Source organism: Electrona antarctica (genome assembly GCF_951216825.1).
Source record: "Electrona antarctica genome assembly, chromosome: 5".
Taxonomy (NCBI): Eukaryota; Metazoa; Chordata; class Actinopteri; order Myctophiformes; family Myctophidae; genus Electrona; species Electrona antarctica.
In genome coordinates, this window is record NC_136810.1 from 15,280,234 (window position 1) to 15,306,737 (window position 26,504).

At 41.8% G+C, this 26,504-nt stretch overlaps 1 long non-coding RNA gene across 1 annotated transcript in view; it reads right to left on the reverse strand.

Moving 5' to 3' along the window:
- Positions 1-26,504, reverse strand: part of LOC306923057 — an 86,397-nt gene that overhangs the window by 35,607 nt on the left and 24,286 nt on the right. The window contains exon 2 of the long non-coding RNA XR_013789994.1: positions 21,303-21,370. This is a non-coding gene — a long non-coding RNA (uncharacterized lncRNA). The remainder of the gene's footprint in view (positions 1-21,302; positions 21,371-26,504) is intronic.

Genomic DNA, 26,504 nt, shown 5'->3' on the forward strand with positions numbered 1-26,504 from the left:
GCACAGGGGGGGGGCTCTATCAAAGCCCTGCACATCCTCCCTCCCCGACCCGAGCCGTCCTCCAGCACCGCCTGTAGCTGCAGCTATATTTACCCCCCCAAAGCGTCCCAGCACATCACGCTGAGATTCTATTACTCCCTCGCGCCCCCAAGCAGTGGTGGAAAAAGTACTCACATTTTCCTTTACTTAAGTAAAAGTATCAATACCGCAATGTAGAAGTACTCTGTTACAAGTAAAAGACCGGAATTCTAAATGTACAGGTACAAACGCATTGGTATAAAAAATATACTTAAAAGTACCAAATGTAGAATGTCCCATTTCACAAGTTTTGAAAAATGAAATTGAAAGTAGGCCTAGTAGATCTACAAGCTCACAATGTGTTGCATTGCGACGCATTGTGAGCTTGTAGAGCGGCTATTTTCAAATATAGGACAAAATAGGGCTGAAGTGGTAAATGTACATTTAGTAATAATAATCCAAATCTAATCTAAAGTAACTACTAGCTAAAGTTTTCAAATAAATGTAGTGGACTAAAAAGTCTACAATATTTGCCTCTGAAATGAGTGGTACAATGTTACAACTGCAAAGGTGTGTGCAGTGGAGCAGAAGTAAAAGTATTACAAATTGGAAAAAGTACCTCAAAACTGTACTTGAGTAGCCTACAGTACTTGAGTAAATGTACTTAGTTACTTTACAGTTTACACCACTGCCCCCGCAAGGCAGCCGCACGCAGCCGCACAAGCAGGCCCGCGACACTGCGGCAGTGCCCTGCCTGCCCCCTGCGCTCACTATTCAGTCCAGTTAATGCCCTCCCCACCTTACCCTAAACCTTATTCTCTATCTCTCTATGGCCCCAACCACCCCCCCCCCCCCCCACACACACACACACACACACACACACACACACACACACACAACCCCCCACCCCACCCTGATCTCCCCTTCCTGAAATCTGGGCTCAGTGGGCATCACAAAGAGGAACGACATGAACCTAGGCCAAGCGTGGATCAATAAGGAGACGGTGGCGGCGGGAGGGCTGCGGAAACCACCGTCTGGCGAGGCTGATGCCACATAATGCTGATCCATCACCGCAGATCATAGGTTCTTACTTGGCCTTGTTATGAGACTGCTAGTCGTTGGGACTGAAATAGTGACACACGTCAATGAGGGCACTGCAGTGCAGTCATTAGCTATTCCTTTTGAAACCCCCCAACCCCCTGGACCCCCCCCCCACCCGTCTACCACCATCCACCCCCACTGCTGACTGAGAGGCACCACAGGGTGAGCACAGGTTTCTGAATCCAGCTTATGCAAATCATGTAAACAGGCTGATCCACCCCCCTGTTGAAATGCATCGACGGGGACGGATTAAGAAACGGAGGGAGCAAGGCAAGGGGTGAGAGAGAGAGAGAGAGAGAGAGAGAGAGAGAGAGAGAGACAGAGAGACAGAGAGAGCACATGAGAAAGGGAAAGAGCTATAGAGATGCTTTGGGAATGTTGTAACATTTGTGGTGTGAATGAAGCAGACAAATTGGGATTTAACCCATGTTGGGCGGGAACCCCTTTTGGTGTTTTAAACATTATGTTATAATTTAGCTATTCAAAAATAGCAGATCTACAAGCTCATAGCGCGCCACCGAGTGGCGCGCTACGAGCTTGTAGGTCTGCTATTTTTTTTAAATCGTGAAAATGTGGCACAAATCTTTGAATATATATTCTTTCAAAGTGAATGTTTTTAACTCAGGTCAAAATGGGTTAATGAAACCAAGTAGTAGAGTGAAGTAGAGTCAAGTGGAGTGCCAGAGTAGAGAGAGGTCCCATGAAAGACCCACCAACAGTAAATGCTGTCATCCTGCAGATACCAGCCGCCCGGAGCTGCTTGCTGCAAACCCTCCATGTGCACATCATGACGGCTCCATTCATTCACTTTCCCAACTCAGCGTCACAATGACCTCTAGTGGCGTCCGCAGGAATGGCAGGCAAGCCCCATTGCAGCAATTAAGTGAGAGATCATTTGTCCTCAGTGCAATTTTTACCAGAAAATGGATTTAGAGTCAGTGGCACAGGTTGTAGTATAGCACTCAGATATGAATAAATGGCTCCAGGGAACATCCTGTTTCATGTCTACAGTCTCAGCCGCCACGCTTTCCAATTATCCACGACAAAGCCTGCAAGACCCATCTCTCTCTCCCCTTTGATACCATAAAAAAGATTTTTCCATTTTGAACATTATTGATTTTGTAACAAGATCTACCAGAAAGATTTCGAAATAACTCACATCCACTCTATGCCATGGACAGAGTCTGACTTGCCTTTGGTGTTTGCTATCTAATGAAGTGTAGTGCAGTACATCTCAGCGAGTGCACATCACCAGAGATACAAGGATATGCACGTGCACAGGCACGCACAAACATAGGTGCGTGCACAGTGAACACACTGGAGATTTAAACTGGTTTGTTTTCTTCTAAGCTATTTTGTCCATGGAGTTCCTTTATTCAATAGAGCGCCGAAGTCCTGACGTCACTCGCTCATCCCCTGGTTCACGGAAGTAATTTCTCTATGGAGAATACCATGGGGTCATCTTAAAATCGTTTCATATAAGCATTGTGGTCCAAAAATAAACAAGCTGTCTCTGTGTTATTGTCAGGGAGGTGTCTCTGTATCGTTTGTGACAGTTAGTCACTCATATATGATAGTCTGCATTTCTAGCAAAAATTTAACTCAGTCTGTTGATTCTTCATATCCATATGAGTGAAACGGCCGGGATGACATGTTTATTTTTCAAACACAGTTCTTAAATTACAATAATTAAATTACTAATCGCCTCATTAGTCTGGTTGCCCACTAATGAGGCGATCTAAAATCCCCCTATATGGGGATTACAATGCAAATAAAAAGTACATGAACCTGTGGATTTGCGCCCTCTACCAATATTGACGTCAGACTCCGGTGCTCTATTACCATAGTAGTTTTTTCCATGCAAGGCGCTATACTGACCAGGTAAGGAGAAGGCAATACAGAAAGCATTATTGGTTATGTATTGCTATGACAATCCATTCATATTATGATGCACAACAGCCACTAGATGGCACTCAAGGCAAGAAAACATAAGCATACCATTAATTTCACTGTTCAATAATGCATGCACTATAGTGGCTTTCATTTGAAGGACCCTCATAACTCTCAGTTAGTTACCCCCTCAAGGAACACTGAGGGGCCCCTGGACCCCACTTTGAAATCCACTGTACTACACCCTTGTTCTGAAATGTTCAATTTAGATACCTGGTTATATTGATATACAGTATTTCACAAACATTTCCATCGCATTACATAGAAAGAGAGGGAGGGGAAAAGCAAGAGAGAGATGTGATATGATATGCAATGTAGTTTGTGTGCAAGATTCAACCAGTACAACATTCAACATTCCTCCATACTTTAACCCATTAAAGAGCGGGTCACCGGACACTGTGGAAAGCATCCGTGTCATTTTAGATTTTAGCTATAGCCAACTATACTACTAATAATAATAATAATAATGGATTTTATTTATGACGCACTTTATATTCGTCAGAATCTCAAAGTGCTACAGCAAATGAATAAAAGCAGAAGAAACAACACACCATTAAAAACATCTAATAGAACAGGAACATTTAAAACATAAGGGCAAGGCTATAAAAATGCTTTGGTAAAAAGTAAAGTTTTTAGTCCTCTCTTAAAAGTGTCAACCGACTGTGGGGCTCTCAGGTGGGCGGGTAGGGGAGAGTGTTCCACAGTTCGGGGGCGACCGAGCAGAAGGCTCGGTCACCCATGGTACTGTATATATACATATAGCACATGTGCTTGTAGATCTTGCTATTTTTGTGAAAATGTGTGCAAATCTTTGAAATGTAGTCTTTGGCATGCAGGGAATATTAGTCTTTCTGTGTTTCCTGGCAACAAATATCCGTCCCCCTGCAGAGCTAATGGTGAGCCGACTACAGCCACAACACCGCGAGCGAGGCCATGAAGAGGAAGCTGCATGGGAAACGATGAACGTCAGAGATAGACAAAATGAGAGAACCGGGAACTGAGAGAGAGAGAGACAGAGAGAGAGAGAGAGAGAGAGAGAGAGAGAATTGATAAATTAGCTAAGAGGATATATTTTATATATATTTCTCTCTATTTGTGTGGTTCCATGATAGTGAAAAAGGGAAGAGAGACAAAGAGAGTAACAAACTAAGAAATACAGCATTGTGGTTATACATCCGCCAACCAGTGTGCAGTTTACGTCCAGACTCATCTACTATATGAAGTGGAAGTTTTGTCGGGTAAATGGGTTTGTCTGCGTGCCCAGATTATGCCCAAATTTGGCCGTGCCCTGACGCACAACTCATATATGGCCATGCCTGCCTGACACATACAGTGCCATTTATGAAGATCCTCATCTTCATAAATTCTGTGTCTTGTATCTGTGTAAGTACTCTAATAACAGGCACCACACTATTATGTAGTGAAGGTCACAGCACTTCACATTTCGACCACCAAATTATAATCAGTTCATCCTAGAGTCCCAATGGAGGTTTGTGCAAAAATATTAAGACATTCCTTTCCATAGAGCACCGAAGTCTGACGCAATGTGTCAGCGTCAAATAAGAACTGTGTTAAAAAAATAGACAAATGAGCACAGCGGTTTGACTGATATGGATATGAAGCATCAATCTGACAGTAATGTTACCGCTGTCGAATTAATAAAACATTTCGCCAGAAGACTGTCAAATAATGAGTGACTTCTGGCTCTCAGTACTCTTATTCATTCCTGGGGGGAAATGGCTGTGGCCAGCCGGCGAATAAGGCATAAAAACAAGTTAGATAGAGGAGGGGGAGAGGGGGAGAGAGAGAGAGAGAGAGAGAGAGAGAAAGAGAGAGAGAGAGAAAGAGAGAGAGAGAGAGAGAAAGACATTGTGTTAAAAGGCAAGCTGAGTGCTCCGCTGCACACTCTAACATCACTCATCAGCGACCTGACTCCTGGGGCTTCACATGCTATTTAACTCCTCACAGGAGTCTCATCCAACCAAATCAAGTTGAAAATAAAAAGAGAGAGAGGGGGAGTGAAATAGCCATTTGGCATCAATGGGATAGAATGAATAAAAGCCACTCAGCCGTTCTGGTTGTTGCTGGGCTAGCGCCACAGCGAGGCCAAGCTAAGCGATATGAAATAATTCAGCAGAGCAAACAGTCATTTAACAGCAGGGTCCCTCCATGATGAACCCTCCAATAAATATGCTTCCCTCGGAGCTATTATAATTAAGCAATAACTCACAACAGTATATTGTCGTTATATCACAGCAAACACAGTTGGTTGGCCCGACAACAACGGTTATGCAAATATAATGGCAACATGAAAATCATAGACATGTCTCAATTAAAACAGTCTTTAACATCCCAAAACAAACTGCTCAGGCTACTACTTGGCCTTGCTCCCAGAACCCACCTCACCCCCGCTCATTTTGATAGGTTGGAATGGCTTATAGGGTTGATGAGTACAGCAACTTGCAATGGGCCTGGTCTACACCACTAAGATACCCATGTACCTGTCAAAATACTTCCTTCCTACAAAGTCCACGACGAACACCAGAAGCAATTTCGCTCCTATGCCACTAAATTGTGGTATATGTCTATACTGTACACGTTTTCCCTTTTTTCTAACGTGTATACGATGATTTCCTTTTTTGCATAGAAGTGTATATTTGTATGTAAGTAGTACATTTACACAATTTTGAGGTATTTTTCTTTTTTTACTTTCATCAGTATTCACGATTTCCAATACTTTTACTTCTAATCAGTTTTTTTGCTTTTGCAGATAAATGATTATAAAATATACGTCAACCACTTTGGACCTATTTCATACATAGCTAGGCTATTTGAAAATAGTCAATCAGATTTTTTTCAAACATTTCAGTACTTTTACTTTTGGTATATTTTGATGCCAAATACTTTTGCACTTTTACTCAAGTACATTTTGAACACAGGACTTTTTTCCACTTGTAAGTTGTAACAGAGTATATCTTCATGCGAGAACCTCTTCCATCACTGGTGGTTTTTATGCCTCTACTGACCGGCTGAAATTTACGTCCGTGTCTGTCCAGTAGCGAATGAAGACTTTGAAGGAACATGATTTAAAAGGAACATGATTTGTGAGGTCACACTAGGGACCTCAACCTCTGACCACCTACTTCTAATCACTTAATCCTTGGGTCCAAGGGGACGTAGGCTATGTGCCAAATGTCACAGACAATTCCCTCAAGACATTCTTGGGATAAAGATAGAGCACAAAGTCTGAAAGTCTGAAGTCTGTAATTTACAAATCCTACAAATCCTTTGACTCCTTCAAAACCGCTCTCAAAGGGCACCTATGGATGGCTGCAATTCGAAACTGGCCCCCGTAAAATCTGAACAGCCTGTGTATTGAGTTTGTGCTTGAAATGTACTGTAATTCTGCAAACTGTTAATACATATTTCAATCAATCAATCAATCAAAAAAACCTGGGTTCCCATAGACATGTTCAATATTGCGATATGTAAGATCTGTGTTCCAAAAATAAAACAAATGAGCATAGTGGTTCGACTCGTATGTATATGAAGCATCAACTGACGGCGAGAAAAGCTGCCGAAATAACATTTTCACCAGATACAGACTGTGTCAAATATGAGTCATTGACTATCGTAAACGATACAGAGACACCTCCCTGACATTAGAGCGTCGCAGTCCCGCACCCTACCAGGGCCCAGGAAATGATTCTCCGTTCATTTTCCTCAGACATTTCAAAAAGTATTTATTTAAAGACATTTACGCCGCGGACAAAGCCAACTCGAGTCGTGACAACTCATGACAACAAACACATTTTTTTGGGCCGAACAAATAATTAGAAAGAAGAAAAATAAACGGCAGGTTACAACACTTTTTTGGTTGTTTTTCTTCTTTGTAATTATTTGTTTGGTCCATGAGTTGTCACGACTCGAGTTGGCTTTGTCCGCGGCGTAACCGTCTTTAAATAAATACTTTTTGAAATGTCTATGGGAAAAATGCATTGGGAATCATTTCCTGGGCCTGGCGTCGTCATGAAAGGGGGCGGGACTGCAACGCTCTATAGCGCCGGGACAGTTTGTTTATTTATGGACCACAATTCTTCATTTTCTCCCAAACAGAAACACACACACAAAATAAACAGGAGAAATAAATAAAATACCACCAAGCTCCGCACTATAGGCAACCAAGCTTTCTATCAGCTGCCCTTCTGCCGTGGAACTCTCTCCTGGACCAGCTAAGAGTTCCACTGTCTTTTCTTTAGGCTTTTATTTTCATTGGCCCCCTTCATTTATTATTGTTATTTTAGATTCTTCTTTTTTTTAATATATATGTATATATACGTTTATTTAACAGGGACACTGCAAAAAACAATGTATCAAGTTTGTAAAAACATGAAACCATTGCGTTGTACATGGGAAAATTAGCTTAAGTTGTGGCAAATCTGGAAAAAAAATGCTTACCACTAGCTTTCTTCACAGATGTGTTCATAAAGGTGTCTACTATCACAGAAAAAATTGTTCCAAGCCAACTCCCTTGGGAAACTTTGTGGGAGCCAATCAAAGTTGGGGTACCCGGAGGGCCTAGGATAAATGCAGGACAATATGAGCTTCTGAGGTGTGTAAATAGGTTTTTTTTGGGGTGCTGAATCTGTTCCAGCTATTACCTTTCAGTAAAAATGACTTCCTGGCAATAAAATGTGCTGCTTTTGTATGTCCCAGACACACGTAATAACTAATATGTCACCTTTGTCACCAAGCTTCCATCCATTCTCCAGTATGTACTGGAGTGTGAATGGAAGCTGCCAATCTCTGGTCTGGATATAAGCTCGGAGAGAGTGCTGTGCTGCTGCTCCTTTGTTGGGGGCAGTTTTTCAGTTTTGATACTCCCAGTAGCGGCCTGCTTGCTGAAGATGTCAAATCTCCAGTCCCCAAAACCTTTGTGCGATTTCCCATGGAACATGAACTTGAAGAGTTCACAGCTGGCCTGGCTGTGATGATGTCCTCCTTGTTGGCTTGGACGTTCAAAACTTCCATAGCCCTCTCCACTTTGTCAGTCTTGCAGAACTACTACCACTACTGGGAGTATCAAACCAGAAAAACTGCCCCCAACAGCAGGAGCCGCAGCACAGCACTCTCTCCGAGCTTATATCCAGACCAGAGATTATATCCATCACTGGATGTACAGTACATCCAGTGTACCACCACCAAACTTCCATCCATAATCTCCATCCATAATGTACTGGAGTATGGATGGAAGCTTGGTGACAAAGGCTATGAGTCTGTACCATCAATGAACAGACCCCATCACACCAGACTATCTTCTGAAGTTAGTCAGTTGCAACTATGAGGGGGAGTGTACACACTGCATTTTAATGCACAGTGCATTTCTGCTTGTGGTAACTGCCATGGCAAATTTTGCAAGAACAACAAGCTAGATGACAAGAGCAGTAAGGGAGATGCCAGGGAGTTGGAAGAGTAGAGATAGTTTTATGTTTATTCATATTTGCAATTATTGTTTACAAAAGCATACTTAAATCTTAGCACCTTAGTTTTTTTTTACGTGTTGATCTTTTATATTGTGATATCATAGAGCCATATGCTGTTTATTTATTTGTATTAATGAACTGAAATTCGGCACATTAATTTCCCCCTTATTTTACCGTTATTTTTGTAAAGGTGTGACAATAAAGTCGTTCTGATTCTGAAAAGAATAAATCAGTTAAATCCATTAAAGGTTGTCCATCTACTTCTGTTTCACCAGTTAGTTTCAATTAAGATGCATGCATTTGTGATATTAATAAAATGTTTCATATTTTAATATGCCCCCCACACCAACACACAAACGGAAAAGAAAACACCATAGACATCCATTGAGATATGCATAACATGGATTATTAGTTATTACACTAGTATGTCTGGGACATACAAAAGCAGGCATGGCCAATTTTATGGCCAGAAGTCATTTTTACTGAAAATGAATGGTTGGAACAGATTCATCAGCACCCCAAAAAAAACCTATTTACACACCTCAGAAGCTCATATTGGCCAATTTGACATTGTCCTGCATTTATCCTAGGCCCTCCGAGTACCCGCACTTTGATTGGCTCCCACAAAGTTTGTGATAGTAGACACCTTTATGAACACATCTGTGAAGAAAGCTAGTGGTAAGCATTTCTTTCCAGATTTGCCATAACTTAAAGGACCACTTCACCACTTTTCAACATCTCTCCATATAATTGGTCCTCACTAATGTTCATGATAAAACACCACCATTTTTTCCTACTCAGTCTGTGTCTCCTAGGAGGGCTTTGGGCAGTTCGGACACCCGTCCACCAGTGACATCATCATTAGGCAGATTTATTTTTAAACAAGATTTGTTTTAAAATACATTTAGATTTTTATTATCGTGAGAACGATGGCTTCAACTTTTGCATTGCAACTTTTCAGGAAAAGAAACCTGCCGTTTCTATTAGCTTGGATTCACCATTGATGATGTCGCTGGTGGACGGGTTTCTGAACTGCCCACAGCCCTCTTATGAGACACAGACCGAGTAGGAAAACATTGTGGTATTTTATCATGAACATTAGTTAGGACCAATTATAGGAAGAGAAGTTGAAAAGTGGTGAAGTGGTCCTTTAAGCTAAATTTCCCTTATTAATAGGGTTTATAGCCAAGGCTAATTTGCAACACCAGTCCCTGGTTAGGCCTTTCTATACAAATGTGAACTACCTACTGTATACTAAAAACAATTGTTTACAGAAAATACATGCATCTAATCTAATATACTGTACTAATAATATTTTACAACAAACTTACAATAACGATTACATTGACCTATAAAACAAAGTAAACATAATCACTCAGGTAACCAGTCAGACATATACATGTGAGCACAGTTGATTTGATTTCAACCATTTGTTTAATGCAAATGTTTTTTTTAAATCTGTACTGTAACACTTGAGGTTTGTCTCAAATGTAAAGTGCAATATAGATAACATTCATTATTATTACCATTATTAAACGTGTACAAATAGGGTGAATTACTGCAAATGCTTCACAACCAAAAGCTGCCTTATATTTGTAGCCACCCACACCACCCCACCCCAGGAGTGCTGCCTAACATCACACGAGACGAGGACCACAGGATTTAGCCTAAAGGACTTTAAGGGCTTCCAAATAATCCAGTTTATCTTTGAGTAGGCTATACATCTAATTCTGAGTTCTTCTTGAGTATAAATCTAAAGTGTAGCATTCCATCTCATTGAGCCAAAGCTTAACTGTGGTGGGTATACCTCTTTCTTCTTCCAAAACAGGATTATACAAGACCGTATGACAGCAGACGTTGCATAATTGAAACCATTGAAACCAGGAAAGCATGTGTCATTTTAGATTTAGCTACAGTATTTTTTTTTAGCAAACATTTTTTAACTGAAATCTTTTTTTATTGCTTCTGGGGGTCCCTGGAACAAAATATTTGGAGATGGGGGTGTCCTTGACATGGAAACGTTTTGAGCACGACTGGTATAGCAACATACGGTTTTTTTTCTCAGAAAACTGTTAGGATTTAGAAGCGGCCTCAGGTCTTATGGGTTAATAGTACACTTCTGATCTTCAAGAGTCCGCCTGGAGCAGGTTTGGACCCAGATAGTGACAACATGGCTTTGTTTCAGAACAGCAGTGCAGAAAGCAGCAGAGGACACCACGAGGACGAATGTCAGCTGTTGCAGAGGAAAAGAAAGATCATCAGCGCTCCGATAAGAGCCTAAATTAGCCTGCCGAATCGTGGGAGATTAATAGCTGCTCGTCTGTGTCCGTCCTGAAGGCTCATTAGAAAATATAGGCCGTTTCATCCAAATACTCACGTTTTATGAAACAAGCCAGCCCGATTGGATGTGGATACCCAATCGGTTTACCCAGAGGTTATTAATCAATTTCACCCAATTGTTCCTATTTTGGGCATGGCATTATAGTCAAACATGTTCAGAAATGTTCACAAATAGCAGATCTACAAGCTCATCACAATGTGATCTTCTTGTGAATCAATTTCAAACTCCTTCTCACCATATTCAAGGCCAGGTCCGGTCTCGCTCCACCCTACATCACCGATCTAATCTCCCCCTATGTCCCAACCCGCTCCCTGAGATCCTCATCCAATGACCTTCTTAACCCTCAAATTTGTCGGCTAAAGTCCAAAGGAGACCAGGCTTTCAGCACCATAGCGCCAATACTTTGGAACACACTGCCCTTACATATCAAGCGTACTGAATCAGTGTCCTCTTTTAAATCCCTTTTAGTTTTCCTATTAGTTTTCACTGCCAATCAAATATTTTAGTATATATATTTTTCCTAATTTTTGTTTTCTTTTGAAATGTCTTCTGCTGTATATTTGGTTTGTTGTTGTAAAGCACTTTGTAATGCAAATTTGAAAGGTGCTTTAAAAATAAAGTTTTATTATTATTATTATTATTATTATGTTACGGCGAGACTACGTACGTTAGTTATAGTTACACACCTCTTTGTGTTAGTCAAAACGTCAATAGATGACAAAACAAAAAGGAGGTACTATGATAACACATGTGCTTAGTTCAAACCCGCTTGCTAAAACGTTGTCCCATTTGTCAACCCTGCATGCCATCTTGCCACTGTGCAACTGTGTGAATATGAAATAATGAGACAAGAGGCCCATTGCATTGAATTATGGGTCATAATTGGGATTTGATGTGGGGAGAGGGTGCACTGTGGTGAACTTGACCTGCGTAATTTATGGATTGAACCGACACTTTGTGGCATGAAAAAACAACATCTGGTTTTGATTCTCTGTGGGCCAAAGGGACTGACGTTTCCTGAAAGGGATACAGCCCCTGGCGTCCAAGTTGATACCGTAGTTGAATCTGTAGGGGTTGGAAGGAACCAGAGATATACTGTGGTATACTGTTTATACAGTAAGTCATCAATGATGGAATAACATACACCATGTCTAATATGTGTATTATTTGCAATTGGCACGTGAGCAGCAGTATGATTTTGACCTGTAAGCCAGGGGTTCTCAACTTGTGGGTCGCGACCCCTCAGGGGGGTCGCCAAATTATTTCCGGGGGTCCCCAAAGTATTATTATTATTCTTTTTTTGCTGAATGGCTGGAAAATGGAAATGAAGAGTTTACATAGTACACATAGTACATGGCATGCATACACCTTCCCTAATGTATATCTGGTTTCAGTATTTATTTATGGTGTATTTTTTTTTTTTTAAAGATATTTTTTTGCGGCTTACGCCTTTTATTGGTTTTTGAAGGGACAGACAGTAGGCTGACAGGAAACGGGAGAGAGATGGGGGAAGACATGCAGTAAAGGCCGTGTCGGGCTCGGGAGTCGAACCCGCGGCACACTGCGACTGGATTACCAGTCGGGTGCCCAGACGGTTACGCCACCGCCTGGGCCTATTTATGGTGTATTGTCTCTATTATTAAGGTTATTGTAGCAGTAGCACATTATCTTCCTGTGATGCTGGATCCCTTTTGTGAAATCATCTGATCAATGCCTTTCACAAGAATCACAACACTAATGTTTTGTAAGTCCATGTCTAAAGTCTGGGTCTAAAGTCATAGGTTGCGCGTGGGTGTCATTGTCATGCAGTGACAATAACAGATCCACTAGGTCACAGCAGGTAGATCTGTGCCAGAAACATCAGTGTTCCATTTTTTCCCCTCACATTTCAACGCGTCTGAAGCATGGAGATCAACATTGGAGATCTTTGACCGAGCATCAACCGACAGGAGAAAATCCAACCCAAAAAAAATCAAGGTTGGAAGAAAACAATGCCACCATAAGATCTGATGGAGAGTGACGGGAAGAACGAGAGAAAGAGCATGTTTCTGTTGAATATAACGGAGCTAGACATATACAGACAAGTGTAAGTGTAAGTGATTTATAGAAAAGATAAAGTTAGTCTATCTATCCAGGGTACCAGTGAGCAGCTCCACTGGAGCCGGTAATGTATGTAATATGCTCTAAAACTAAGGCTGTGCCCAACTCAGACCCCCAGCATGAAATGTATTTGGCTGCGGACGGCCAGAAGCAATGCTTTGAGTTATAACATGTTCGCTTTTTTATTGATTGATTTGCACAAATGTTCATGATTTTTCTATAGAAGATCTTCAAGCTTCGTGCCGCGCTATGAGCTTGTATATCTGCTATTTTTGAATAGCCAAAGAAATGACACAGAGGCCTGCTCAGTTTCAATGGGTTAAACCCTATATTATACTTAGTTGGCCAAGTATTCCTCACGACACCAAAACTCTTTGCCCTTAGAATAGGGATGCTAGGGTTCATGTGGTTAAGAATCTAGGAGGTGCTGTTTACAGTAACACTAGGCTGAGGACGTTGACCCCGGGTGAAGTTCTGGAGGTTGCAACACTCAAGAAAAGAAATGAGGATACCTTGCTAATCTGCTTAAAGTAATTATGTTCGTACAGAGCGGACTAATTCAGTGTAAGATTTATCTGAGGGTGTCACATCAAGGGCAGTAACTCAATATAGGTTCCTCTCCCAAGAGACTTAGTGGTTGATTGGAATAATTGGAATGTAAAACATAAATAAATAAATACATAAATACACTTAAAAATAACCACCAATCATATTGTTGCTGTCGACTAGAAACCAGCAATCTTGATTTATATAAATCAGTGCTATTCAACACTTTTACTGTGTGTGTGTGTGTGTGTGTGTGTGTGTGTGTGTGTGTGTGTGTGTGTGTGTGTGTGTGTGTGTGTGCGTGCGCATTTTTACAAATATTATAATTGAATCTCCACATTAAAGGGATAGTTCAGATTTTTTTTACTTAAGCTGTATGAAATACTTGCCATTAATATAGTGGTTGCAACTGTATTAATTGATTGCCCGAGTCACGTGGTGGGAGTTCTGCTCTGGTTTTGGTAAATATGAAGTTGTTCATTTTGTGGGGGGCACAGGGGGCCACACATTAAAAGTAAATGAATTCAGAAAACTAGCGTCATTTGAATTGTTGACCTATTCTTACCATATAGTGCAACTTTCGTTTTATTTTTTACCCCTCTATCACACGGAACTATGTTTTTTATGTCCATATCACTACGCCCAAAAAATAGTTCCATGTGATAGAGGGGTCAAAGTTGAACGAAAGTTGCGCTAATATTTTAGAAATAGGTCAACAATACAAATGACGCTAGTTGTGTGGATTAATTTACTTTTAATGCGTGGCCCCAGTGCCCCCCACAAAATGACCGGAACGACTTAATATTCACCAAAACCCGAGCAGAATTACCACCACGGGACTCGGGCAATCAATTAATACAGTTGCAACCACTATATTAATGGTCAAAAACATCCTAACTCCACTTTGGGTAAAGTGATGATAATATAATAATGATGATAATAAGGACAAACACAAGTATCTAACAATGTATAAGTCACCATACCAACGTTGATGAGGTAGTATTATGTTGTTCGAAAAACATGTTTATTTCCTGAAAAGTTAATATTTTGAACTGCATTCACATTAATGACCTGCAACAAAACAAGTTAACAAACCCCATGAAACCCTATGAAAGTTCAGTAATGCCACCAAAAGTGTGCTTTTGCCTTGCCATACCGCATGTTTTATCCAGATGGCTCAAACTATACACAAAACTAAAAGCAGCATTGTCTTAATTGAGGCCAAACTAACAGGGTCTCTTACATCTTCACGAATACATCAGCACACTATTTTAACCACTTTGACCCTGGCAGACTGGCAGTGGGATGTGTGTTCGGGTCTAACATAGCAATCAGAAACAGAAGCTGGGAGTCATGCTGTGGTCTGCAGTGAAACAGTGCCTTGATGTTTTTACACAAAGCACATAACCAAGGCTGTGAAATTCAGCAACTATCTCTATCTCTCTCTTAAACCCCTCCAGAGCCTATAGGCTTATACACCGGCTGCTTTACAGCCCATTTCACTTCACCTTTGCCTGTGACAAGTTGACAACTATTCATCCAGGTATTTGTAGCCATCAGCGCAGATTGGAACGCACACTGCTCGAGAGGTGATGTCGGGACACAACATCATCAAAACAGAATATTAAGTGATCAATATCAAGTATTGTGACAAGCAATTCGGCCAACAGGTCACCTCCTAAGACGCTTACAGCATTTACCATCCAAGTACCGCATAAGCTTCCATTAAACTTGAATTGAATTTGGCCTGCATCCATTTGGGAAGATTTTGCTACTGGGGCTCACCTCAAAGCTATCGGACACTTTCAGAAGATTCAGTCTTTTCTGTTGACTATCGGCTACCTTGTCAGGGGGGAAGGAAGACATTTTCTTAACTACTTAAGCCCTATTTCATGGTAAAATAAAAATATCTACAAAATCACAGGCACAGTGCATTACATTGCAACACATTGTTGAGCTTGTAGATTAGATATTTTTGCAATTTTTGATTCGATTTAGATTCGAATAGATTAGATTAGCTTCAAACCCCACAATCACTTGGTATATCGCACAAACAAGCATGCTAAAATGCACATTGATCGCTTTGTTCTCTCAGTCACCCTAGTCACGTCCTTTCAAACTGAAACAGTTAAGTGTCCAGACCCAAGAGGGCATCAGCCAGGAGAGAGAGTTACAGCAAAGCATAGAAAGAACATTGTTATGGAAAGGATTTCCCCGATTGCTTTTAAGAGCAGGGTGTTTTAAGAGCAGCGTGTTTTAAGCAGCCCTGCTGTCAGTTAACTCTATGTCTCAGACGCCTCCAGAGCACACAGAGTGGCGAGTAGAATTTAAAGAGAATTCGTGAATGAGAACGAGAGCGCGCTCTCTCTCTCTCCCTCTCTCCCGACAGTTGACACCCCAGTGCTATCAATTAGCATTTTGGGTTTTTTTTCCTCCTGCCCTGCCCAGAGCAAGCACCGCGGTCTCCCTGGACGACCTCGGTTATTGCTCCGTCTTGAAACAGAGAAGCCAGATGTGGCTGCCGTAGAATTCCAATGAGGAGAGCAGACGCCGCCGTACACACAGCCAAATCCTCAGTGTCAATTTAAAGGGGGTGTTAAGTGACTCCAGGTGAGGCGGTTCATGAATCCCAGTCTGAATAGACTGCTATGAATATGACATGAACACACAGTAAGAACTGCCTCTCCCAATAGGATAAAATGGGTATCCCAACATGAAAATGTATACATTTTCTGTTTACTCACAGCCACGCTACACCAGGCTTTTCTCGCGCGTTTACCCTTAACGCGCGGCCCGCGCGTGCGTTTTTTAAAATAGGACTGGACCTAAATTAAACGCACGCGCGGGAGAAAACGCGCGAGAAAAGCCTGGTGTAGCTTGGCAGTAAGTGCTAGAGAGAATTCATCCAACCTTTATTAAATTTCTCGGAAATACATTGAGGGCAGAGCCTTCATTTTCAATGATGGCCGAGATTACAGAAGGCATAATACCAGTAAGATGCCCTAAAGGGCAAAGGTCGCGCTGAAACAACAGACCTTCTTAATATGGCACAGTTGAGAAGCAGGAGTTGAACTATTAATCTGGTGTCAGTGAGCCGAGGTCAGATGTAGAGTTGCTGGCCGGCTCCATATATTAGTCTTCTCCATGTATGGCTATCCAGGGTTTGATGAGGTCAGTGTCGTGATCTTCACATATGGAGATCCATGTGTTGTACCAACTTGGTTCATTTGCAAGTGTGACCCGCGTCGCGGCAACCACAGTGGTTATCATGAGACTGTCACGATATGGCCATATATTGACATTCCCATATATGGGCTTAATATTGATGACATCAGGGATCTCCATATATGGGCATAACAGTGATTGTTTTAGGGCATCGTCTGGGAATGCCCATATATGGACCTTTTTTTCTTCATTTTTTTAATTGACGTTTTCAGTCCTGAAACAGAGCTTCTTAATACGGCACAGTTGAGAAGCACAAGTTAAACTATTAATCTGGTGTCAATGAGGTCAGATGTAGATCTGCTGGCCGGCTACATATATGCAGATGTAGGTGATGATCCAGTCTTCTCCATGTCGTGATCTTCATATATGGAGACTGACAACCATATATGGAGGCGGCCATATATGGAGCGTGTCACGAGGCGTGATGTCACGAGGTGTGATGTTCTGACAACCATATATGGAGGAGGCGTGACAGACCGACTGACGGTTTTGCAGGTTTTCATAGTAATCTGTAACCTATGGTGCAACAATAGTGAAATAATATCGAAATAGGAACAGCATACTCTTTCATAAAGAGTATGAAAACAATATAGAAACACCTTAATTCAATTAATGAAAATTTAATACAACAAGATTAGCGAGCAAGTTTCTAAATTGCCCCAGTGAGATCATTTTTAAAGTGCATTCATTCCAGGTAAAGGAAGCTCTAAAACCAAAGGCTGATTTACCTAGCCCAGTGCAGGGCAGGCCTTGGAGACCAATAATGAGATGTGTTCCTTAGCAACATGTTTGATGAATGGAAGTATAAAATGCCAGGAATGCTATAAAGTATTTAAAATGCTGGACCTGTAAGTGTCCAATTGGTTGTAAAATGGATAAACGAACACTGATGATTTTACTGTGTGTAGACTAGTGAATAGGCATTTTGTAGGCCTAGAAATAAAAAGGGAGGGAGAAAGAGACAAAAACATCACTTCAATCCAAATTAGCTTCAACATGAGATGGTGTCGGTCGCTGCACTCCGTATACAAGACTCCAGAACGCCATGGCAATCTTCTTGCCAGTGGTCACACCGACTCACCGACCGTTCCACTGGACAGCTCCGCTGGCTCAAACCGGACCACCTCTATAATAACCTCATGCTGCCCAAAGTCTGACCGGAATACCAAGCAGCACCACAGTCTCTGCCTCTGAGCTCACACCAACTTCAATGAAATGTTTAGTGCAGCATTTATTGTGCTTAGAGGCTTCACTGCTGGTTGCTGCTGCGTGCTGACAAAGTGTTTTACACGGGTCAACGTAACCCAGAGGTAATGTGTGAGAGGGAACAGCTTGCTTTGTTTGGCTCTCTATGCCTGCTGGCACCTGGTGCACCCAGAGCTGCTGAGAGAGAAGACACTCTCTCTATGCCCGCTGGCACCTGGGGCACCCAGAGCTGCTGAGAGAGAAGACACTCTCACGTTGATGAAGCAATGCATGTAGTGTCTCTCTTCCAACGGGTGTGGGTGTGCCACGTTTCAGATCCCTGTCGTTCACAAACACCCCCCACGCGGAATGCAAAATGTTCCAAGTATTTTCGATATTCTTTTCTAATGTTCCAAAAATAGCTGATGTACAAGCTAGCAACGAGGCACGAAGTGACGCACTGTGAGCTTGTATGCATATCTGTTGTTTCAAACCACTGTTCTAAATGGTAACATAAGATGCTACACACACACGCACGCACGCACGCACACACGCACGCACGCACGCACGCACCTAAATCCCATTAGTGTGGCAAAAATATAAATGTATTCTGTGATGTGCGTCGGTTTGCGTCAACGCGTGGACATTTATTTTCAGAATTACACAGAACGTACTTTTTGCCACACTATACAACCTGATTTAGGTTCAAAATACTGTAGGCTTCTGCGTAACGTCGGCTATCTTCGGGAAAGATAGAGGGGAAAAGGGACCAAGACTAGAGCCCTGGTGCACCCCGGTAATATAAGTACAGTATAGGGTTTTAGTGGCATGGGCGAATAGCAATTCAGAAAATAACTATTAATCTGGGAGAAAACAGCTGATTAAATGAACTCCGTACTCTCAGTTAACACTTGCTGTTGACATTTATTGAATCTGGAAACCGCATGGGAAAACCATGAGCGTATTATTTCCATATGTGCTGCTCCTGGGTCTCAAATCACGACAACCTGCAGCGTTCTAGTGGCAGTAATTTAATTATTTTGGTGAAGAGAAATTCCTGGAGGTCAGACAGGTTGTTTCTCTAAAGTCTTGGGTGGATTCAAAGAATGGGTGTGTACGTGTGTGTGTGTGTGTGTGTGTGTGTGTGTGTGTGTGTGTGTGTGTGTGTGTGTGTGTGTGTGTGTGTGTGTGTGTGTGTGTGTGTGTGTGCGCGCACGTGCGTGTGTACGTGTGTGTGCGTACGTGTGTGTGCGTGCACATGTATAATGTAGTAGAGTAGAATTTGACAGGAAGCGCGCCAATACTCGAGCGAGTCACCCTGGTCAACTGCTAATTTAGCCCCAAGAGTGCGTTTCCTGGAAGGCCCATTTTCAACCTCTCTTATACAACACCCTTGAGCCAACCGGGAAACACCCTTAACTACCCAATTCACATAACCCGAGCATTGGCACTTCACCCATGGGGTCCTGTTTCAGGCCTTTGCAGTACAAGCACCTATAAGCTAAGGCTGGGGAACGCCTTACCCTTGGCATTCAAACATGTCAATTATGTGTCATTATTTAAATCACTTCTGGAAAAATGCATCTGTTCAGGAAAGCCTTCCCCTAGATCACCTCATTTGCCATAACGGTGTTGCGAACAACCACGCGTTCTTTCGGTCTCCTTTTCAGTGTGAGGAAATGTGATGTGCTTTGTCACAACTAACTTACTTGTTAACTGTGTTATTCCCATAGGTTTTTTAAATGTGCATGTTTTATTTTACCTTAGTTATGTACAGTACGTTATGCTCCAAGGCAAACTGCTGTTCAGCACTTTGTAACTCATGTTTTGGGCGGGAACCCCTCTTGGTGTTAGCATTATGTTATGCTTTAGCTATTGAAAAATAGCAGATCTACAAGCTCATAGCATTATTAGCTATGAGCTAATTATTATTTATTATTATTATTATTACTATGAGCTTGTAGATCTGCTATTTTTGAAAAATCGAAGAACGACTGACATAGAAACATAGCTTTATCAGAAAACTGTCAGGATGTAGAAGACATTTTTAGAATCTGATCTCAGGTCAAAATGGGTTAAATAGTGCTATATAAATACAATTATTATTTATTCAATACCATTATTTATTCAATACCCATTTATATGATGCCAACGCACAATGTAATGAAACAACGATAACATGGTTTCTGACGTATATAGTATATTATTTATTCTTTGGAAATAAAAACGTGTTTTAAACGACATCATTTGAACAACTTGACTGGGGTCTCCCAGGGCTCTATCCTTGTCCTATTCCTTTTAGTTTTCACCAATGTGTTCACCACAGAATAATAGGGATGCTATGGTTCATGTACTGTATATCCATAGTCCATACAGTATATCATGTACAGTATGCTGCTGCAATGCTCACACCCCTTTAACCCATGTTGACCTGAGATCAGATTCTAAAAATGTCTTCTACATCCTGACAGTTTTCTGAAAAAGCTATGTTTCTATGTCAGTGGTTCTTCGATTTTTCAAAAATAGCAGACCTACAAGCTCGTAACATAATGCTAACACCAATATGTGAACATGTAGGTTTGTAGGTCATTTGTTTGTTTTCTTTGATTGCCGTCTCTCTCCCACTGTGATCCCATGCAGTCCACCCAACCAGTCTGAAAACGTGTGTGCAGTTGTGTGTGTGTCAGCGCTGGAAAGTAACTCATTACAAGTACTCAACTACTGTACTCAAGTACAATTCTTAGGCACTTTTACTTTACTTGAGTATTTCCAATGTTCAATACTTAGTACTTCTACTCTGCTACATCTCAGAGGCAAATATTGTACTTTTTACTCCACTACAATTATGTGAAAGCTTTAGTCACAAGTTACTTTGTAGATTTGAATAATTATCACAAAACACCCTATTTAATTGGCTCTCATTGGCCATTTGAAAATAGCCAATCGACAAACTCACAACGCGTCAGGTTGTGAGTTGGATTTTGTGTGTGTGTGTGTGTGTGTGTGTGTGTCATAAAAGGTACACGACAGACGGTATCACGTCTGCAGCAATAAAATCCAACTACAACTCAAAACATCCAACATTGCGTGCGTGCGTGCGTGCGTGCGTGCGTGCGTGCGTGCGTGCGTGCGTGTTGGAAAAGGGGTTGGAACCACTGTCATAAAGGTACACGACAGACTATCATGTCTGCAGCGATACAATCCAACATCCTTTGTGCCACAATAGTTTCATTTCAAAGAACGGTCGTTTGGGGACAGATCTGCCAGCAGAGCAGCACAACAAAAAAAGGAAAAGAGAAAAAGAAAAAAGAAACATCAAGTGGAGTTGGAGGAAAGGTGATGTCATTCCTTACCAGGCTCAGATGTGGTCGGAAACAGAAGCAACGGGATCCCAGGCTACGCCGGTGACGCCGGTGACAGCCTGTCAAACAGAGGAGGAAAAACAGAGGGCAAGCCCGACTACATAGATTAAATCACCACACTGATGGAAAACACACACGCACGCACGCGCGCACGCACGCACGCACAGCATTGTTATACTTGTGAGGACATCAACATTTTAGGATGGAAACTTTATAAACAATTACCTTTTGTACCCGTTTTTTGTCAAGCTGAGCTTGCAAATCTGCTATTTTTGGTGTGCAACCCCTACCCATAAACCTAACTTCTACGCTAAAGGACCAATCCTGAATACCGTAAGGCTACATCTCCAAATATATATATTTTTGTCTCCACCAGGCCGAAGGCATGGGGAGAGAGTATGTTTTGCACTCCGTCCGTCCGTCCGTGTGTCCGTGTGTCCGTCCGTGTGTCCGTCTGTGAACAGCTAATCTCTGGCACCGTTGGCTTGATCGCAGCCATACTCTGCACACACACTCCCTGAATGCCAGAGCTGAACCTCTGCCCCAAAGTTTTCACATTGGCCTGTTATAGCGCCACCAGGAGGCCGCTTTGTGCAAAACAAATGTTTTGACAGTACACCTACAGATTTTGTCCAAACATTACGCAAATTGGTACACAGTCTCTCTAGAGCCATTCAACGAAACCGGTCTTTCAGATTTTTCACACTCCATCCTGATTGGCTAAAATTGGCTTCCAAAGTTCGCAGGAGTACTCCGTTTCAAACAAAATGCTGCAAATCATGAACACATGGTGTGATTTCCGTGAAATTTTGCACGCACATTCCCACTAGGTCGAGGAAGAAATGCCACTTGAATATTTTCAACTCAGCCTCATGGTGGCGCTATAACTGGTCGATTTGTGTTTTACCTATAACTGCACCGATCTGTGTAAAACCATGTATGCACACTCCCTAGAGGCCAAGGAAAAACCTTTGCCTGGAATTTTTCACATCTGCTCTTTATAGCGCCACCAGGAGGCCGACATATGTAAAACACATTTTCTAATATTACTCCTTCAGATTTTATCCAAATTTCACGCAAATCGGTACACATGCTCTCCATAGTTATGTGATCATGTGATTTGTTTGATTTCTCATAATTATCCATCCTGATTGGCTACGATTGGCTTCTAAAGTTTTCAGGAGTAGCCCGTTTGGTACAAATCGCCACAACTCCTCAACGCAGCGTCCGATTGCGGTGAAACTGTGCATGCCTATTCCCACTACTAGACACTACTAGGTTGAGGAAGAAATGCCACTTGACAGTTTTCAAATCAGCCTCATGGTGGCGCTACAACAGGCCGCGTCTCTCTCACACACACACACACACACACACACACACACATACACATACACATACACATACACATACACATACACATACACATACACATACACATACACACACACACACACACACACACACACACACACTTTATATTACTCCTAAACATTTTGCCAAACATCACACACAATCCTATCCTCCTGGTGGAGACCTGTGCCCAGAAGGGCACTTTTTCTAGTTAACCATAAAATCATCATTTCTCTTGTGAGGACCAGGAAACATGTCTGAAATTCTACTATAGTTTACTTTTTGGTATTGTACAGTAGACACACAAAAAGGATATAAGCACACACAGTATGGTACTGCTAAGAAACAGGCACACAGCATTTGCAAGGCAGATGTTTTGTAAGGTGGCACACTGGCACTGTAGCAGTAAGTTCCTTTTCTGTCAACAAAAAAGTACTTTTTCCACCACTGGGTGCTGTGTGCGTGCGTGCGTGCGTGCGTGCGTGCGTGCGTGCGTGCGTGCGTGCGTGCGTGCGTGCGTGTGTAAAAGTGTTTTAGTGAAACATAGCACAGATAAAACCATCAGGCAGATAATAATGCATCGAAAATGGCCATATAATGGACAAATCTTCCCCCCTTTGAGGAGGACATGCAGCCGGCGATCAGAGAGACGAAACAATTACAGGCAGCGTGTCATCATGAGACTGGAGCTGCATGTCGGCGTTCCGATGAAATGACCCGGCCGTCTGACGGTCGGTCCCAGGGGCCACGGAGGCGGCTATTTTAGGCATGCTGGGATAAGTAAATAACAGCGTGCTTCAAACATTAGCTGGTCCTGTCAAGACCGCAGTCAGCGATGCTGCCGGACAGACACAGCGTCCAGCATGAGTCAGTGTCCATGTGGGCAGATTGAACAATGGTGGAAAAAAGTCTGGTAATCAAACTTTACTTGAGTCAATGTACTGTACAAGTATTGGCATCAAAATATATACTTAAAAGTACCAAAAGTAAAAGTGCTCCGTTTCACGAGGCATCAATGTATAAAATTATACTGTATACTTGTATTAAAATGTAAAAAAATAACAGATCTACAACAAATTATTGGAAATAGAAAATACTCCAGTAAAGTAAAAATAAATAAATAAGAATAGAAAAGAACTCAAAATTGTACAGTAGAGTACTTACTACTAGAGTAAATGTACTTAAGTTACTTTCCACCACTGAGCTTGAAGAGACCCGGCTGGCTTGAGACAAGATCCTTAGAAGGCGATGTGTTCATGAATAATACTACAGATCTATAATAAACCTATGGCTTGATGACCATAATAGCAAAAGAAATGTGATATTGCTTGTAATGAACAAAAAGAGTCAAATCTGTTTATAGATATATGTCTTTTACAAGCTAAGAGAATGATAGCATTGACCTGGAAGAGGCCAGACAAACCAAGTATTACACAGTGGTTCAGGGAATTGTCTTTATGTTTACCTTTGGAAAAGATTGCATACATTCTTAAGGACAAACAAGAAATGTTTAAGGAGGTGTGGGGCCATTTTATAAGATACATAAAGAACAATAATTTGTCACATTTAATGGATGGAGCTGAAGAGGAGTAGTGTTGTTGTTGTTTTTTTTGTTTTGTTTTTTGGTTATTGTTGTTTTGCTTTCTTTATATCAGTAATTGTCATGTAATGTTCATTGTTGTTTTTTTGTATATTTGTATTGTCATTTGTGTGTAAAAAAGGAAAATAAATACATTGTTGGAAAAAAAACAATAAGATCAAATCACACCTGAGCGTGAGCTGAGCGGTGCAACTATACATTTATTGTTATAGTTACTGTACTGTGCTCTGTACTGTATTGTAGTGTACACTGTGCTCTGTACTGTACTTTGATTTGAGTTAAGGTGATTGCACACTGGACACGTCTTTCGGGGAAAAAACTACGGAAAAACGTAGCTAGAAATCCGAAAAACGCGTCCAGTATGCAACCACCTGTACCGTGTGGGGGTCTCGGAACATCCAGACTAGGGATGCCAAACGACTCATATTTGGCCAATCGATAAATCGAGGCCGCAAATCGACGAGTTTTATTTTCCATTATTTTTTTATTTTTGTTGTTGCTGCGCAGCAGTTGAGGAGAACGCAACTATGCATTCCTTTAAGCAACACAACTTCTGCAGCTGCATCCATATGTTTAGAATTTGCATCAATGATCAAAGCCCAATAATAAAAAATAAACTTTATTTTGTAAACAACGACACTGAAGGAGCAGCGGCGCTATCGGCTGCTATGCTATCAGCTAGTCCCAACTCAAGTGTCTGCAGCAGCCTGTCACAAGTCCCGTAATGAACTGATACGGGACGCACGTTGTTCCGTATTTTAATGTCGGGTCGGGGAATAAATACAGTATGAATGACGGCGGGATTTATTTGACAACGCTGTCCTGCTTTCTTCACGAGAAGAGAAGAGCGCTCACAGCTCAGAACAGAGCGGACCTGTCTTTGAGCGTGAGCAATGAGATGCGAATTGCGAACCTGGGGTCTGGGGGCTCAGAGCTGCAGCCATTGGCTCATGATACGAGCACACGACCAATGGGACAGAGCATTCAGTGTTGCTAAGATACCCTTCCCCTTCACCCCACACCCTTGGACGATGGCGCTCTAACTGCAGCCAGGGCATGCATGTGAGGTGCGGCGCTGACAGGCGCAAAAAAAAAATAAAATAAAATAAAAACGATTTTTCGACTCATACGTTTTTGAGTCGCGGAAGGCATGAGTCGAAAATCGAGTCGATTTTCAACTTTTTTCAACATCCCTAATCCAGACCCCCAGGAGCGCGCCCAGGGGGCCGGCCCAGTTCCGGCGAGCCTTCAGACATCCGAAACGGTCGAGAAATGACAGAGTTACCGTGTTGCAGCTTTCCGTGCTCAGACACGTACACACATACTGTACATACATACGGACACACATAGCTGCGTAATGGAGCAGAGGCACCGCTCAACGCTCAAAAAACTCATTGAAAGAGGGAGGATAATAAAAGATAGTGAGGACATTAAAAGTTTAAGAGAATATTATTTGAGCAAAAGGCCATTTTGTTTATCGGTTTATTATTCCAACCAACTGAATGCAAAGTAAAACAAGTCATTTTGTTGTTGTTGTTGTCGCTCCAAACCATAAGCCTGTGGAACATAATAAACGCCAAGATTTAGCATTTTCCTCATCAAATCCCACCACCACTCTGATGGAAAAGGTTTCCTTTTTCTCTGAGGGAAAAACAACAACAAAACAATAATGTTTGTCTCTTTACTTTCCCCTGGGGCATTCTCTTATGTTCACTTTCAGTAGAAATTCACATTTTCTGTGAAAGGATTTTCTTTTTCCTCATTACAAAGTCTCCCTTCTTGCTAAGCCAAAACACCATATCTTTGATGTCAAGCTCAAATGTAGTAAAGCTAAATAAATCAAAAAGCCATTTCAGGTGCTGGCAAGAAAGCAGGGGGAAATTGTGACCCGTGGGCTCAGCTTCTGATCACTTGGCAAAGATCGGCAAGTACTTTGCATGCAGAATTCAGATTGTACTGTTTTGATATGTTAATTCTAGCCCCGACAGCTTTCCTACGGAGTTATGTTTGATTCAACAGGTTGGGGATGTGAACCAGATCAAAGCTTGTTATATCTGCTTAAGTTTAATCTGAAAACCAAAGCTTCACTACAGGCATGAAGGAAACCAATGACAAAATCCTCATTACGTTTTTAACATATTGCAATATGACCACCAGGGTCCCCCACTCCCCAGTGCTCTATACTTGGTCTGTTAATATTTCCCTCTACAAACAAATCTCTTCGCTGAAAATAACTGATCTAA